This window comes from Equus caballus, chromosome 5 (assembly GCF_041296265.1).
Source record: "Equus caballus isolate H_3958 breed thoroughbred chromosome 5, TB-T2T, whole genome shotgun sequence".
NCBI lineage: Eukaryota > Metazoa > Chordata > Mammalia > Perissodactyla > Equidae > Equus > Equus caballus.
The window spans coordinates 33,583,977-33,598,428 of record NC_091688.1 but is presented as its reverse complement, the minus strand read 5'-3'; the positions used below and the strand labels follow the sequence as shown (position 1 = coordinate 33,598,428).

The following is a 14,452-nucleotide window of genomic DNA, read 5'->3' as shown; positions in this document are numbered from 1 at the left end:
TCACCTAAAGTGAAGGCATATTTTTTGGGCTCTGTTGCCTACCCTATTTCACTTCTGCATTCCCTCACCATATTTTCTGGGGTCACTTCCCAAAAAATCCTTTTACCCAAATGCCCATCTCAGCATCCACTTCTGGAAGAACCCTAATTGAGACAAGTCTTGATATGTATTTTGTAGCATAACTTCTCCAAATTCTTCTTCTTCTTCAAGACTGTTTTCACTATTCTTGGCTCTTTTCATTTCCACATAAAGTTTATCATTAGCTTGGAAGTCAAACATCTGCTTAGATTTTGATTGGGTGGCATTGAATCTATGGACAAATTAGACAGAATTGACATCATTGTAATATTAAGGTTTCTAATCTATGACCCTGTTTATACCTGCATTTATTGAAGTCTTAATTTCTCCCAGTGAGATTTTGTAGATTTTATTCTGGAGATACTGCTCATCTTCCATTACATTTATCCTTTGGTATTTGATTATGTGGATGTTATCGTAAATGGTGGTTTATTTTATTTTCTAGTTGTTTGTTTCCAATAGGTCTTAACATTTGTGTGTTGATCTTGTGACATTCCTGAATTCGTTTATTCATTCTAAAGCTTAGAGAGACTTCAGTATTTTCTACAAACACAATCATATCTTTTCTTGTTCTCACCTTATTTCCCTGGCTGAGGTCACTTATAAATGTTGACTAGAAATGGTAGGGTTAGCCATCTTCACCGAGTTCACAGTCTCTAAAGAAAAGCATTTTTTTAAAAGTCTTTCTTTTTTTTTTAAAGATTGGCACCTGAACTAGCAACAGTTGCCAATACTTTTTCTTTTCCCCCTGCTTTATCTCCATAAATCCTGCCTCCAGGTACATAGTTGTATATCTTAGTTTCAGGTCCTGCTAGTTGTGGCATGTGGGACACTGCTTCATCGTGGCCTGACAAGCCGTACCATGTCAGTGACCAGGATTCAAACCAGCCAAACCCTGGGCCGCCGCAGCGGAGTGCACAAACTTAATCACTCAGCCATGGGGCCGGTCCCATAAAGGAAAGCTTTGAATTTTGCCATAGACTATGATATCTTCTGTAGTTTTCTAGAATATACTATTTATCATATTGATAAGTTTCATCATATATAAATTTTGAATTTCATCAGCTTCTTTTTATACATCTATGAGATCTTCATTTTTTTCTTTCATCCTGTTAATGCAGCCAGTTACATTGATTGATTTCTTGCATTCCTGGAATAAACTTAGCTTTGTAATGATGCATTTTTAGTTAATGGATTAGATTAGTTAATATCTTCTTTAGGATTGTTACATCTACGATCATCAAAGTGATTGGCTTGTGACTATCCTATCTTATGATATTCTTGTCTGATATTTGTAGTACGGTTATGCTGAGTGCAGAGTTAGAAGAATGGGCCACAAGTCCACCCTCACTTCTGACACCAATTGCAAGTCTAAGGCTCCCCAAAGACCACCACCATCACCTCTAAAATTAATTCCCAGTTTGAAGGGCCCCAAGACCACTCTTAGGTTAAATAATTGTATAGAATGACTCCTAGAACTCACTGAAAGCTGCTATATTCACAGTTATGGTTTACTGCAGCCAAAGAATACAGATTAAAATCAGCTAAAGGAAGAGGTGCATAAGGAAGAGCCCAGGAATGTTCCAAGCACAGAGCTTCCAGGTGTCCTCTCCTCATAGAGTTATGGACAGCATTACTTTACTGGTATCAAGGTGTAACAATACACACAGAGAATTGTCAACCAGGAAAGCTCGCCCAGTCCTTGCTGTTTAGAGTTTATTGGGGCTCAACCACATAAAGCTGCTTGGCTGCCCTTGGTCTCCAGCTCTCCAGAGGTCAAGCTGTTATTGCAGCTCTGTTTTGAGTCTCTCACGAGGTGGCAGTCAGATGGTGGCTAAGGTTGGGATAATCTTTAAGACTCCTTCACTCACGTGTCTGCTGCCTGGGTGGGAAGACTCAAACTGTTGGAGGAGGGATTATACACACAGAGCTTCTTGGACATCCCTCTGTCTCTGTGTGGTATTTTAACATGGTCTCAGAAGTCAGACAATGTCATTTCTGCCACATTCTATTCATTAGAATTGAGTCACTAAGTGAGCCCAAATTTTGTGGGACGATTATCAAAGAATTCACAGAGTATATGCAGAATGTGCCGTATCAGGGAATTTCCGACATCTGAATCTCCTTTAAAGTGAGAAACAGCTTTCATCAGCTATTTTGAAGAAAAAGACACAATCCCAGGTCAGGCTAGTCTCTTTGGAATATGGAAGCAGCACATATGACATTTGAGCCTGCTGCTCTTACTCAGGCCACAAGGGTACCAATTGTGAGTGGAAACAAAACAAGAAAAGGCTCTACAACAGGTCTGGGTACCAGTGAAATTTTGTTTCCCACATGGACCTTATTGTGGAGCATACCAAATAAGATTTCAGATGGAAAAGAAGCTGTTTGGAGTTTCTGGCAAGCCCCAGTAGGAGAACCACACCACATACCCCTAGAGTTTTGGAGTAAAGCCATTGTGTCTCCTGCCCATTATTCTCCATTTAAAACAGCTGTTTCAAGATAACCGTTCTTGCTACTGGGCCCTGGAGAGGCTAAATGCATGATGGAGGACCACCAAGTGTCTGTGTAACCCAAACTTCTCATCATGACCATGAACTAGGTATTATCTAATCCATCAAATCATACAGTTGTGAAATGGTAATCGTGTATTTAAGGCCAAACCATGAAATGGCCAAATTGTGTATATAAGGCCATGTACAATGCAGCAATGGCATCAGGGACAAGGATCTGCATAGACTCAATACTATGGCCTTCTCTTCACCAAGGCTAATTTGAATGATGCCACTCCTGAGTATCAAACCTGCCATCATCAGCCGACAATGTGGGACCTCAATGTGGCATTATTCTCTAGGGGGTACCATCCAGCTACCAGTGACAACTTGAGTTACTTTGGATCCTTTCTATAAGGCAAGGCGAGTCAAGGTGGCAGAACTACACTACATGAGCAAATGTCTCAGACTCCCATATTATCCTCTCTGACTCTTTGCTTCATCTTCCTAAATCCACACCTATGGCCTCATATGAAGTAACCTATGATTAGCTAACAAAGAAGGAATGGAGGGAAAGTGTGATTTACAAATGCATCTGCTTGATCTGTTGGCTCTGGCTATAAGTAGACAGCCATGGTATTACAGCTCCAAGCAGGGGTGACCTGAAAAGTGATAGTGAAATGGAATTCTCCCTATGGGTAACTTCATGTGGTTCATCTGGCTTCTGACTTTGTGAGGAAGAAGAGATTGCCTGAAGTACAAATCTGCACTGCTTCATGAGTGGTGGCTTGCACGTTGGCTCTTTGGGGAGGAACTTGGATAGAGCAGGAATGAAAGAATGGCAACAAAAAGCTGTGAGGGGAAGTACATGAATGGACCTCTACATGTGAGCACAGAGAATAAGGAATTTGCCTTCCATGTAAATGTGCACCAGGGGGCATCCTCTGTAAGGAGGCTCTGAATTACCAGGCCAGTAAGATGCCACAACCTGTGGATGGCACTTAGTGTCTTTCTCCAACCACCTCAGTGCTCATTTAGTGGGCTCATGTACAATGCGGCAATGGCATCAGGGACAAGGATCTGCATAGACTCAATACTATGGCCTTCTCTTCACCAAGGCTGATTTGAATGATGCCACTCCTGAGTATCAAACCTGCCATCATCAGCCGACAATGTGGGACCTCAATGTGGCATTATTCTCTAGGGGGTACCATCCAGCTACCCAGTGACAACTTGAGTTACTTTGGATCCTTTCTATAAGGCAAAGAGTAATGATTGGTCTTCACAAGGATAGATATATATTCTGGCTATAGGTTTACCCTCCCTGGCCATAATGCTTCTGGTGGCACCAACATTCATTGATGTACAGAATATCATGGCATCTCACACAACATTGCCTCCAACTAGGAGGCACATTTTATGGAATTCATCATATGACTACAAGCCTCCTCTTTCAGAAGGGGCCATAGATCAAATGATGAAATAGGCTACTAATGGTTCAGTGTCATCCTGTCATGGTGAGAGTACCGTCCTACAGGACATAAACTACAAACGATGTCAACATGTGGTTGCCCCACTAATATGGGCTGCATTGTGTTCCCATGGCCCCCTCCAAAGTTTATATATTGAAATTCAAATCCCTAGCACTTCAATGTGTCTCTATATATAAAAATAGGACCTCTGAAGATGGAATTAAGGTAAAATGAGTTCATGTGGTTGGACCCTAACCCAGAAAAATGACTAATGTCCTTATAAGAAGAGGAGATTAAGACCCAGACACACACTGAAGGAAGACATTTGCAAACATAGGCTGAAGAAGGCCATCTACAAGCCAAGGACAGAGTCCTGGAACACATCCTTCCCTCACGGCCCTCCACAAAAACCAACCCTGCCAACACCGTGACCTTGGACTTCTAGCCTCTAGAATTGTGGGGAAATAAATTTCTGTTGTTTAAGCCCCCCAGCCTGTGGTGCTTTGTTATAGCAGCCCAAGAAAATTAATAAACCAGTCACATCAAATAGCCTAAATGCACAGGTCTGGGGGTCCAGGGGTGGAAAGGAAATAGCTCCTATTACGGTTACAGCAAGTAATATAGTGAAGGAATTTTTGCTTCTAATTCCCCACAACTTGGGGTTCAATGGGTTTGGAGGTCCTAGTAGGCTAGTGGGTTTGGAAGAATGCTTCCACCGGGGAATGCAGTTATGATTCATTGAATTTGGAAGTTGAGTCCACCCACTTGCTATTTTGGCTTCCTCATGCCAATGATCCAGCCGGCAAAGAAGATGTCACTGTACTGGCAGTATGTACCTGATTTCCCAAAAGATTGCAATGTTGCTTCATAATGGAGACAAGGAGGACCATGTCTTTAACCCATATTCCTGGTCAATGAAAAAGTGCCACAACCCAGTAAAGATGGAACCACAAGACTCAGACCCAGCAAGAATGGAGAATTGGGTTACACAGGCTTTTCCAGCCAAGATGTTGGTAGAGGGTAAAGGAAACAAGGAATGGGTGGGGGAAGAATGAAACTAGGATTATCAACCAAGGCGTCATGACCAGTTACAGAAGCAATAACTGTGGTGGCTCTTTTCTATGTTTTAATTCCTTCCCCATTCTTTTGCCCCTGCTACCTTATATGAAGACCATTGGCGGTCCTAATGTCTTAAGTTTCACATTAGGATTTGACTGAATTGTTATCACCCCACAATGACACAAGAGCTAATGGGATGATTGTGTGTCCTCTGATTGGAGATATCAATTTTCCATCTGGACAAAGGACAAAAATGCATGCTGATGGGCAAAAGGAGTGGAGCATATGGGATTTTTCTCATTTGTCCCTTAAGATGCATCCTTCACCCTATTCTGTTGCTCAGGAAGCTGACCTTTATAGAATTAGTTCATGAGCTTCCAGAAGGATTTAGCCAATGTGAGGCACTGGCAAGAGTCCTAAGGGCAGAAGGATTATGAAGGTAACCTGATAAAGGTTGCCATGTGCTGGCTACGTCCCTCTACCAAGACTCAGTTCCTATCTGGCAGACTTCTACACCTGTTCTTTCTTGGGGTTCTAGTAACTGCTCTCTGCCCATGCCCTTCAGTCCTACCCCGATAACTGCTACCTACTGTTGCTGACTCTGGGAAACTACACATCTCTTATTGGTTTCCCATAACTCTACTAAACCTTTGCATACAGACTCTGTTAAATTCTCTTCCATTACCATTTGAGTGTACTGTGTATTTCTTGCAGAATCCTGACATTGGGAGAGAGAAAGAAACAAGAGAAGAGGTAAAAAAGTGAGTAGAGAAAGAGGGAATAAAGGAGTAGGAAGAAAAAGCAGGAATGTGCTGTTAAGGGACCAAGTTTTATTAAAGAGGGAGAAAACAATAAAAACTACTAGGAAAAAAAACAAATACAATAACAGTAGCTGACCAAGTACTGTATCAATCAGGTTTGGCCAAGAACAATCACTGGGCTTCCACTTGGCCCTCTGGCCATGGGAGCTGCAGCCCAACTCAGAGCAAGCCAGAGCAAGCTTTGGATGTGACACACCCCTCAGGAGACCACCAGATCACCCCTTCTCATGTCCTGGTCATGGTGACCCACAGACAGTGACAAGCAAGGCCAATGGATATTCCTCCATCATATGCTGACCTTGGCCAATCTGCCAGAGATATTTTCATCAGAGGAAGTGGTTTTAGGTTGTCTAGATGTGAAAACAAAATCATGCAGTAACACGGAATTCTTGGCATCTGGTCCATCCAAAACTGACACTGGTCAAGTTACTGGGACCCTGGAGACCAAATGCATACAGTGTGAGTGTGGTCTGACTTTCACAGAAAAATGGAACACTGAAAACACTCTGAGAACAGAATTGAATCACACTTGGAAACCAGATTTGTCAAGGGTAGAAACTGACATTTGATACTACCTTCTCACCAAACAAGGAAAAGAAAAGTGGTAAACTCAAGTCTTCTTGTAGGAGAGAGGGTATGAACCTTGGTTGTGATGTGGACTTGAATTCGCTGGAACTGCCATCCATGGTACCGCTGTCTTTGATTCCAGGGGCTGGCTTGCTGGACACTAGATGATCTTTGACAGTGCCTAATCAAAGCTGACAAGGAGTAACTCTGCAATGGGTTGTAGGACTAGAGACTTCCAGCTACATGCTACTGTCAGTAATGGGACAGCGTTTGGAGAAGATTTATCAGAAACTATATGAAGATCTTGACACTTCAGTGAATCTTGCTTGGACGTTAGGTACCGACTGTCCTCATTTTGGCATTGCAGCTAACCATCCATTGGATCCCACTGCTTCCATTTCTGCAAAAGCCAACAACTCTAGTTCAAGTGGAGTAGGCTGCTCTCAGACTCTGAGGCCTGGTGTGAGGCTGACACTGTCTGTTCTGGTCAATGGAATGAGAGTTAATGCTGGAGGCCACGAGCTTGGGCTTTCTCTGGAGTTGGAGGTTAACCCAGTGGGGTGGGAACCCTCTGGAATGGATCTCAGAAGGTTTGGCCTTAATGTATTTCCAGTGTGAGCACAGGCTGCCCCCAACTCCTCTCAACCCCTCCAGTGATCAAAACAAAGGATGATCTAAACAAGAGCTGCATTTTAAATGTGGAGACAGTTTTTTGTTAACTGGCCCCTAGTTAAATTGTTTATCTGGTTACCAGTGCTGCAGTGGGGCAGTCACCTGCACATTATCTAAATGTATTTAATTGTTAAGATATACTGTCCACCAATAATGAAGTAGACCTTGCAAAAACTGTAAAAAGAAAAAAAAAAACTGTGCCTACTTCAAATTAAACACCTTCTTGAAAATGTTCTTCTTTGCCTTCTGCTGCCAAAGGCCAGGGGCTCAGAACTTTCATGCTATAGATTTTAAACAAAATCCTCTAATCCAGGGCTTCTCCACTGCAGCACTGCTGACCCCTCAGATCACTTCATTCTTTGCTGTGGGGAGGGCGTCCTGTGCAGTGTCAGACGCCTCACAGTCTCCCTGCCTCCACTCACTAGATGGCTCCTGTCGTCCTTCACACCACCTCTCAGACATGCCAGTGTCCCCAGATATTGCCAAATGGTCCCTGTGGATAGGGCACCAGAGAAAATACTGCACAGGACATACTTATAGTAAAAATATTATTATTGTTTATCTGAAGTGAAAATTCAAGTGGGCATCTGTGTTTTTACTAAATATTTTACTTAATACTAAATTTGCTAAATCTCACAGCCCTACTGAGAGGTGAGATCACCCCTACCTCTCCCACCTCCCACAGCTTTTGAGAACCATTGCTCTAGCCCACAGGCAGCAAAGGAGAAAAAGGATGGTGATGGGAGGTGGGGAATGTTTGAATCAGATTTGCAATTTGAGCAAAACTATGTAAAACGTCTGAGCTCTGCTCACAAGCAGGACTGCTGTTGTCAGCACCCTGTTTGCACATATGGCACAGTGAGACTTCACTGGAACCGTTGGCTCTCCTTTTGAATAAGCAACTGAAGATGGGAGCCCAGACCTTGCCAGTCACATGCATCTTTGGGGAGTGTGATATTGTGATTTATAAGAAGAAACATAAGTTTAGTCTTCATCCTGTTTCTGGCTCAGAGCTCCTAAAACCCTTGGAATTTCCTAAGTGACCAGAGCAACAAAGCAACAAAGATGTCTTTTGTTATGTTAATGAGGTGACTTTTGGACCACACCTAAGGATAGGGGCTGGCTGCCAGGAGAAGCAGCCATATGATTGAAGGGTTGGAACCATATGATTGGGGGTTTCAGTACCCCTCCTCCAGGGAAAGAAGAGGGACTGGAGTTTCCGTCAATCACCAATGGCCAATGATTTTGCAATCATGCTTATGTTGGAGCTTTCATAAAAACCCAAAAGGATGGAGTTCAGCGAGATTCCAACTTGATTAACACGGGAGATGCAGGGACAATGGCGCACCTGGAGAGGGCATGGAAGCTCCTCACCCTTTCCTGTGCATCTCTTCCATCTGGCTGTTCCTGAGTTATATCTTTCTATAATAAACTGGTGATCTAGAAGTAAAATATCTCTCTGCACTCTGTGGGCTGTTCCAGCTAATTAATCGAACGTGGGGAGGAAGTCATCAGAATCTCCAATCTGTAGCAGGTTGGTCAGAAGCATAGATGAGAAACTGAACTTGTGACTGGTATCTGGTGTCAGGGAGGGAGCGCTCTTGTAGTACTGAGCCCTTAACTTGTGGGATCTGATGCTCTCTCCCATAGATAGGGTCAGAATTGAGTTGAATTGTAGGACACCCAGCTGGTGTCAGAGAATTGCTTGTTGCTATGTTGAAGAAAACAAAAACACAATAGAATTGGGTGCAGAATCTTTGAAGGTGTTTTTTGGGATCTGCACCTGTGAAGGAAATGAAGGGCAGTGATAGCAAGGAATGGAGGGGAAGGTTTAGACTTTAAGTGATGTTCGGAAGGCAGAACCAGCAGGATTTGAGCCTGAGTCTTCCAACAAGCTTGAGCTGATGATCAGTCCTGTTCTTAGGCCTAGACAAGAGGGGCTCCTACTCAGAGTCCTGTGCTTTAGAAGGCTCTGCTCTAGTCTCCCTGGCAGTGCCCTCTGCATAGAGTAAGGAGTCGGTCCACATGCCCATTTTCCCTGCTACTGGAGACAGCCTGTCTGCAGAAGTAAAGATTGAGTGAAAGAAGCGAAGCGAAAAGAAGCGCCGAGACAGAGAGAGCCCTGATAACTTCATCTGAGCCTGTACTTATCCCCTTATGCCCCTGACTCTACCCCCAGATCTCCCAGTGACATGGCTAACAAATTCCATTGTTTTTGCTTATGGTGGTTTGAGGTGGATTTATGTTACTTGTAATTGAAAGATTCCTGACTCCTACTAACCTGGTCCAAGATGTTGAAACAGAGCATGGAGGTTTACTTCATTTGCATACATTCAGACAGCTGGGTTGTGGAAACTAGATGATGAGATTAGGAGGTGACAACTGACCCTCTTTAATAGAGACCATATTTTATTCCTCTTTATATCCTGGCATCTAATACAGGACCTGGCTCATAGAAGATAGTCAGTAAATGCTCTTGCCCAGAGCATGGCATGAAAGGAGAGTTGCAAGCTCTTGGGTTAGGAAAAACATGGAAATAGGCATGTTGGTTCTGAAAGCCCAGCCTAGACAGGAGATGGGTCAACAAAGAAGAGTTAGGCTTCACCATATAAGACAGCATTGGAAGTTGGCAGGTGATTGACATGGAAGCTGCAGAGAGCCAGCGATAGGTGTGGAAGCCAGAGGAAGGGTCACTCTTCTGGGGAGGAAGCTCAACCAGTAGGAAATTCCTTGCTGCAGGGATGCCGAGGAACATTAGGGCAGAGATGTCTTCTATCTCATTTTTCCTTATTTTCTGGGCTGCGAGGTAATTCCTCTTCGTTATCCCAAACCTTCAGTAGCAGTCTACACAGCTGCCTTGGATTGGTCATGCTTTGCAGGTGAAAGTGGTGGTTCCATACTCGGCCCTACATGCAGTGAGGGAAGAAAACAGTTGTTGGAGGAGAGATGTGAGCTAGGTCAAGAGTCCAGCTAGAATAGGAAGTCAAAGCCAGAGGTGGCCATGGGAAGCCCCTGGGAATCTGCTGATATCTCAGAGAGGGTGCTGAGTTTTTTCATAGTATGTGGGTCAGGAATTGGAGGCAGTGGATTATCTTTTTCTTCAGTCTTAGAGGGAAGAGTGTCTCAAGAAGGTTAGAGGATTTGGATTTTGGGACATTATGGCTGGAAGCATTTGACTTACACACTCACTTATTAAGCATTCATGAATGATTTTTATTGAGCACCTACCATGTGGCAGGCCCGGAGGATAGAATGAAAACAGACATGGTCTCAGATACCTGACAGTGTTCTTTGACTCACGACTATATAGAGATGGCGAAGGGGTCCATATGGTGAGACAGTCTGAGCTATCACTCTTGAGAGAGAACCACAGTTTCTGCTTCAGATTTATAGACAAGGAGACATTAAGGGTGTATAGTGGTGTTATGAACCGACCTAAAAAATACTGGCTGCTCACAATTGTCAGGGTCTTTTTGGCAGATATAGGTGGTCTCCAATGATGTGAGGTAGGTGAAAGTGATGCGACTCCTTTTCTGCAACCTCCGCCCCGCCCCAGTGATACATTACAGGGAAAGCAAGTTTCAGACTGAAATCTACCACACATATGTGTGAGCGAGCAGGTACAAACCAATCGTACAACTCGTCCTCCGAGTTCAGTGAAGCACCAGCTCCTGCATTTAGACAGCCCATCCCATCCAGAACCTTCGTGAGATACTCACTTGAGCCACTGTGACAATATTCCATCGCAGGATTTAGCTTTCCGTTCAGCTGGATCAGGATCAGAACCCTCCTTTAAGTAGCTGAACTCAGGATCCCAGGCCGGTGAGCCCTGCCAAGCGTCAGGCCTGTAGGTTTTCCAGATGATCACAGGCAGGACAGAGGCCCGAGCAGTGTTCCTAGCCCTTCCCGAGTAGAAACCCCACTCACTTCACCACAGAAAAGATTGTTTCTCAGCTCACGTGCTGACACAGACTCGTTCTGGGTAGAGTTAGAGAGAGATTGTTGAAGTTCTAGTTAAAGCCCCTGGGCAGCTCCAGAGTGTGGATGCCTGAGTATCTTACAAATGCTAACTTACCACAGGTTTTTATTGTGGCAAAATATGCATAACATAAAATTTACCATCTTGACCACTTTTAAGAACACAGTCCAATGGCATGAAGTACATTCACACTGTTGCACAGTGGTCATCACTGACCGTCTCCAGAACGTTGTTGTCATCCCATCCTGTCCCCACTAAACAAGAACTATTTCTCCCTCCCACCAACAGCCCCTGGTAACCGCTGTTGTGGTTATCGTCTCTGTGAATTTGACTACTGTAAGGGGCTCACGTAAGTGGAGTTAGACAATATAGGTCCTTTTGTGTCTGACTTATTTCACTTAGCACAATGTCTTCAAGGTCCTCCATGTCGTGACGTGTCAGAATTTCATTTCTTTTTAAGGCTGGATAATATTCTATTGTATGTATATACTGCATTTTGCTCATCCACTTATCAGTTGATGGACACTTGCATTGTTTTCACATTTTGGCTATTGTGAACAATGCTACTATGAACATTGGTGTACAAATATCTGTTCATGTTCCTGCTTTCAATTCTTCTGTATATATACCCAGAGTGAAATGGCTGGGTCACAGGTATTTCTATGTTTAATTTGTTAAGGAACCACCGTACTATTTTCTGCAGAGGCGGCACCGTTTCATGTTCTCATCAGCAATGCACAAGAATCCAATTTCCCCACATACATGCCAACACTTCTCGTCTTCTGTTTTTTTGATAATAGCCATGCTAATGTGTGTGAAGTACTATCTCACTGTGGTTTCGACTTGCATTTCCCTAACAAATAGCAATATTCAGCATCTTTTCATTTGCTTATTGGCCATTTGTGTATCTTTTTTGGAGAAATGTCTAAGTTCTTTGTCCATTTTGGAACTAGGGTTTTTTTTTAATTGTTGAGTCATAAGTAGAAGTTTATAAAAACTACATATCTGTTTCAACTGAATTTGTATTGTTTGTGTAGTTTTAAAAACATTTTTATTTTGAGAAATATTATTTAAAAATTTGGAACACAGTTTTGAAACCATTTCTGAAGCCCAGTTTAGATTTTCCTGTTCCAGAGAGATACTGAAAGATTTTTCTCCAACCCTCATTTTCGTGAGGGGCTGGCATGATTAGCAACACAAGGATCCATAAGTTATTCCCGGAGGCAGGGACCTTTGTGAAGGACACAGGAGATGCTAGGCCAGCAGAGGGGCGGGGTGGGGCAGGTGCTCGAGGTCCAGCTTCTCACCTGTGCCCTCTCCCTCCCTCTTCTTCCTCCTGGACCTGCAGATCATCTGACGCAACCAAGTTCATTGAGGCAAGTTTGGCTTTCCTGAGAAGCCCTTTGATGCCACGTATCTGGGGAGCTGGCACTAGGGAGCAGATGGTATGTTCCACAGCCCTAAAGAAGTCAATGTTATCTACTGTTTGTGCAGCGTTTTAGTGCTAACAGAGTGCTCATAAACCACCCTCTTTGATCCGCATGGCAGCCCTGTGACATGTGTAAATATCCTCACTTTAGGCTTGAGGACATGGAGCTTCTCCAAGAGGGTGATAAGAGTTTGCTTTCCTGACCACACCTGCCACGCTGTCTGGGTCCACTTCCTGCTTCCGGGCCTGTTTCTCGGTTTTCATCTTGGCTGTGTGCCTGATCAGAGGGCCTATGGACACTGATCTTGTTAGCACCAGAATGGGAGCTCCAGCTCTGTCCTTCTAGCCCCTGATGCTGAATCAAGGCCTTTGGCCAGGGGGCTGCGGGTTGTGCTGTGCTATGTGGGTAGGATGGAATTATAATCATAGTTTGGCTGAGAAAAGTCTCTTCCTTTTTGGAGTAAAAATCAAAAACATGTCTCCCATGTGCACCAGGATGTTTCTTAGGTAACAGTAACAAGCATTCCTGGGGTAAAGGTGAGAACGCTTACTGTTGAATCCTTGGGTTTCCTCTTGAGTGTGGGTCACGTTTGCCTTTTCCTCATCTCACTGGGGTTCTCATCAAGCCCCTGTCTCTAATTAACAGCGAGAAGAGTGGTCCCTGGAGGAGTGAAGCAACCGGTCCACGTTCAGACAATGAGCTGGAGGCGGGGTGATTTCTTTCTCAAGGCTCCTCTTCCCAGTGCAACCAACCACCAGGGGAAAAGGCAAAAATGAGAGGTAGAATGACCTTTCATGATGATTCCTCTTCTGGGGAAATGGAATGGGGTTTACTTCTTGAATTTTCAGGGCACACTTTGTAATGTAGTATAACCATTAGGATTTCTCAGTTTACATCACAGATAAATGAATAATAATACTGAGATGGTAGTGAAAACATATTTACTAATAAACATATTTAATTGAAACTGATTTGCATGCTTTAACTAATAATTTTTACTTATGTTTCATGCAGTTGTTATCACTTTCATTTTCAGAAATATTTTATATTACAGAACAGCTCTACGCAATTTTGTGTCCTGTTAAGAATCTTGTTTTGTTACCATTGTGACCTCAATAAAATAATAATAAAAAATTGTTTGGAAAAACAATTTGTTTTATTACCTGAGAATATCTAGAAATTTGGACTGACGTCAGCATGATAATTTACAGTAGTGGAAGACATTGACTTTAAAAGCTCAAGGGACCAACTGGTGATGCCTGAAACAGGGTGTTTCGTGACATACAGAGGAGACCCAGGGCCAGTGGTGGCTGCCTCAGGTCCTATTGTCATCTGAGCCTCTCCTTTTGCCCCAAGCTACAGGAAATTTCACACGAGAGACATGTTTAGGAGGGCTAGTTTAAGCTTCCCTTTGATTCCACACTATCTGGTAAGCCAGACAATGATAAAGAAACCCATATTACCTAATTTTATTCAGTGTGTTATAGTGCACAAGGCGTATGACCACACATGACCTCCATCTGAACTGAACAACTGTCCTATGGGGTCAGTAGAAGCCCTCAGTTTCTCATCCCTAATTCCATATTCCAAAAAGGCAGCACTGTATTGGACGATGAGGGCCGCCTGAGACTCTGCTGGAGATGTTAGGCCATATATGGTATGTTCACACTATTTGTTTTGGAAATCCTTAAATTTTATCCTAAAATGTATCTGATGCTAAGAGTTTGGGATAAGGAGCTGTGGGCTTGAATCCCTAACAAGCATTTTATCCCTATTTTCCCGATGAGGGACCCGAGGTATCTCCGAGGGGCAGTCTCCTCCCTACAGGGCTCTTGGGCAGAGCTGAGGTGACAAACTGTAAGCAGAGACAGCCCTTGGTAGG

The 14,452-nt window shown here is 43.5% G+C and overlaps 1 long non-coding RNA gene and 1 pseudogene across 2 annotated transcripts in view; both read left to right on the top strand.

Annotated features, from left to right (window-relative positions):
- LOC138924366 (uncharacterized) overlaps window positions 1-13,712 on the top strand; it is a 47,365-nt gene extending 33,653 nt beyond the window's left edge. For both annotated transcript variants that reach the window (XR_011439414.1, XR_011439413.1), the window contains exons 3-4: window positions 12,489-12,585; window positions 13,216-13,712. This is a non-coding gene — a long non-coding RNA (uncharacterized lncRNA). The remainder of the gene's footprint in view (window positions 1-12,488; window positions 12,586-13,215) is intronic.
- LOC138923982 (voltage-dependent anion-selective channel protein 2 pseudogene) lies at window positions 6,081-7,107 on the top strand (annotated as a pseudogene).
- Window positions 13,713-14,452: the final 740 nt, after the last annotated feature.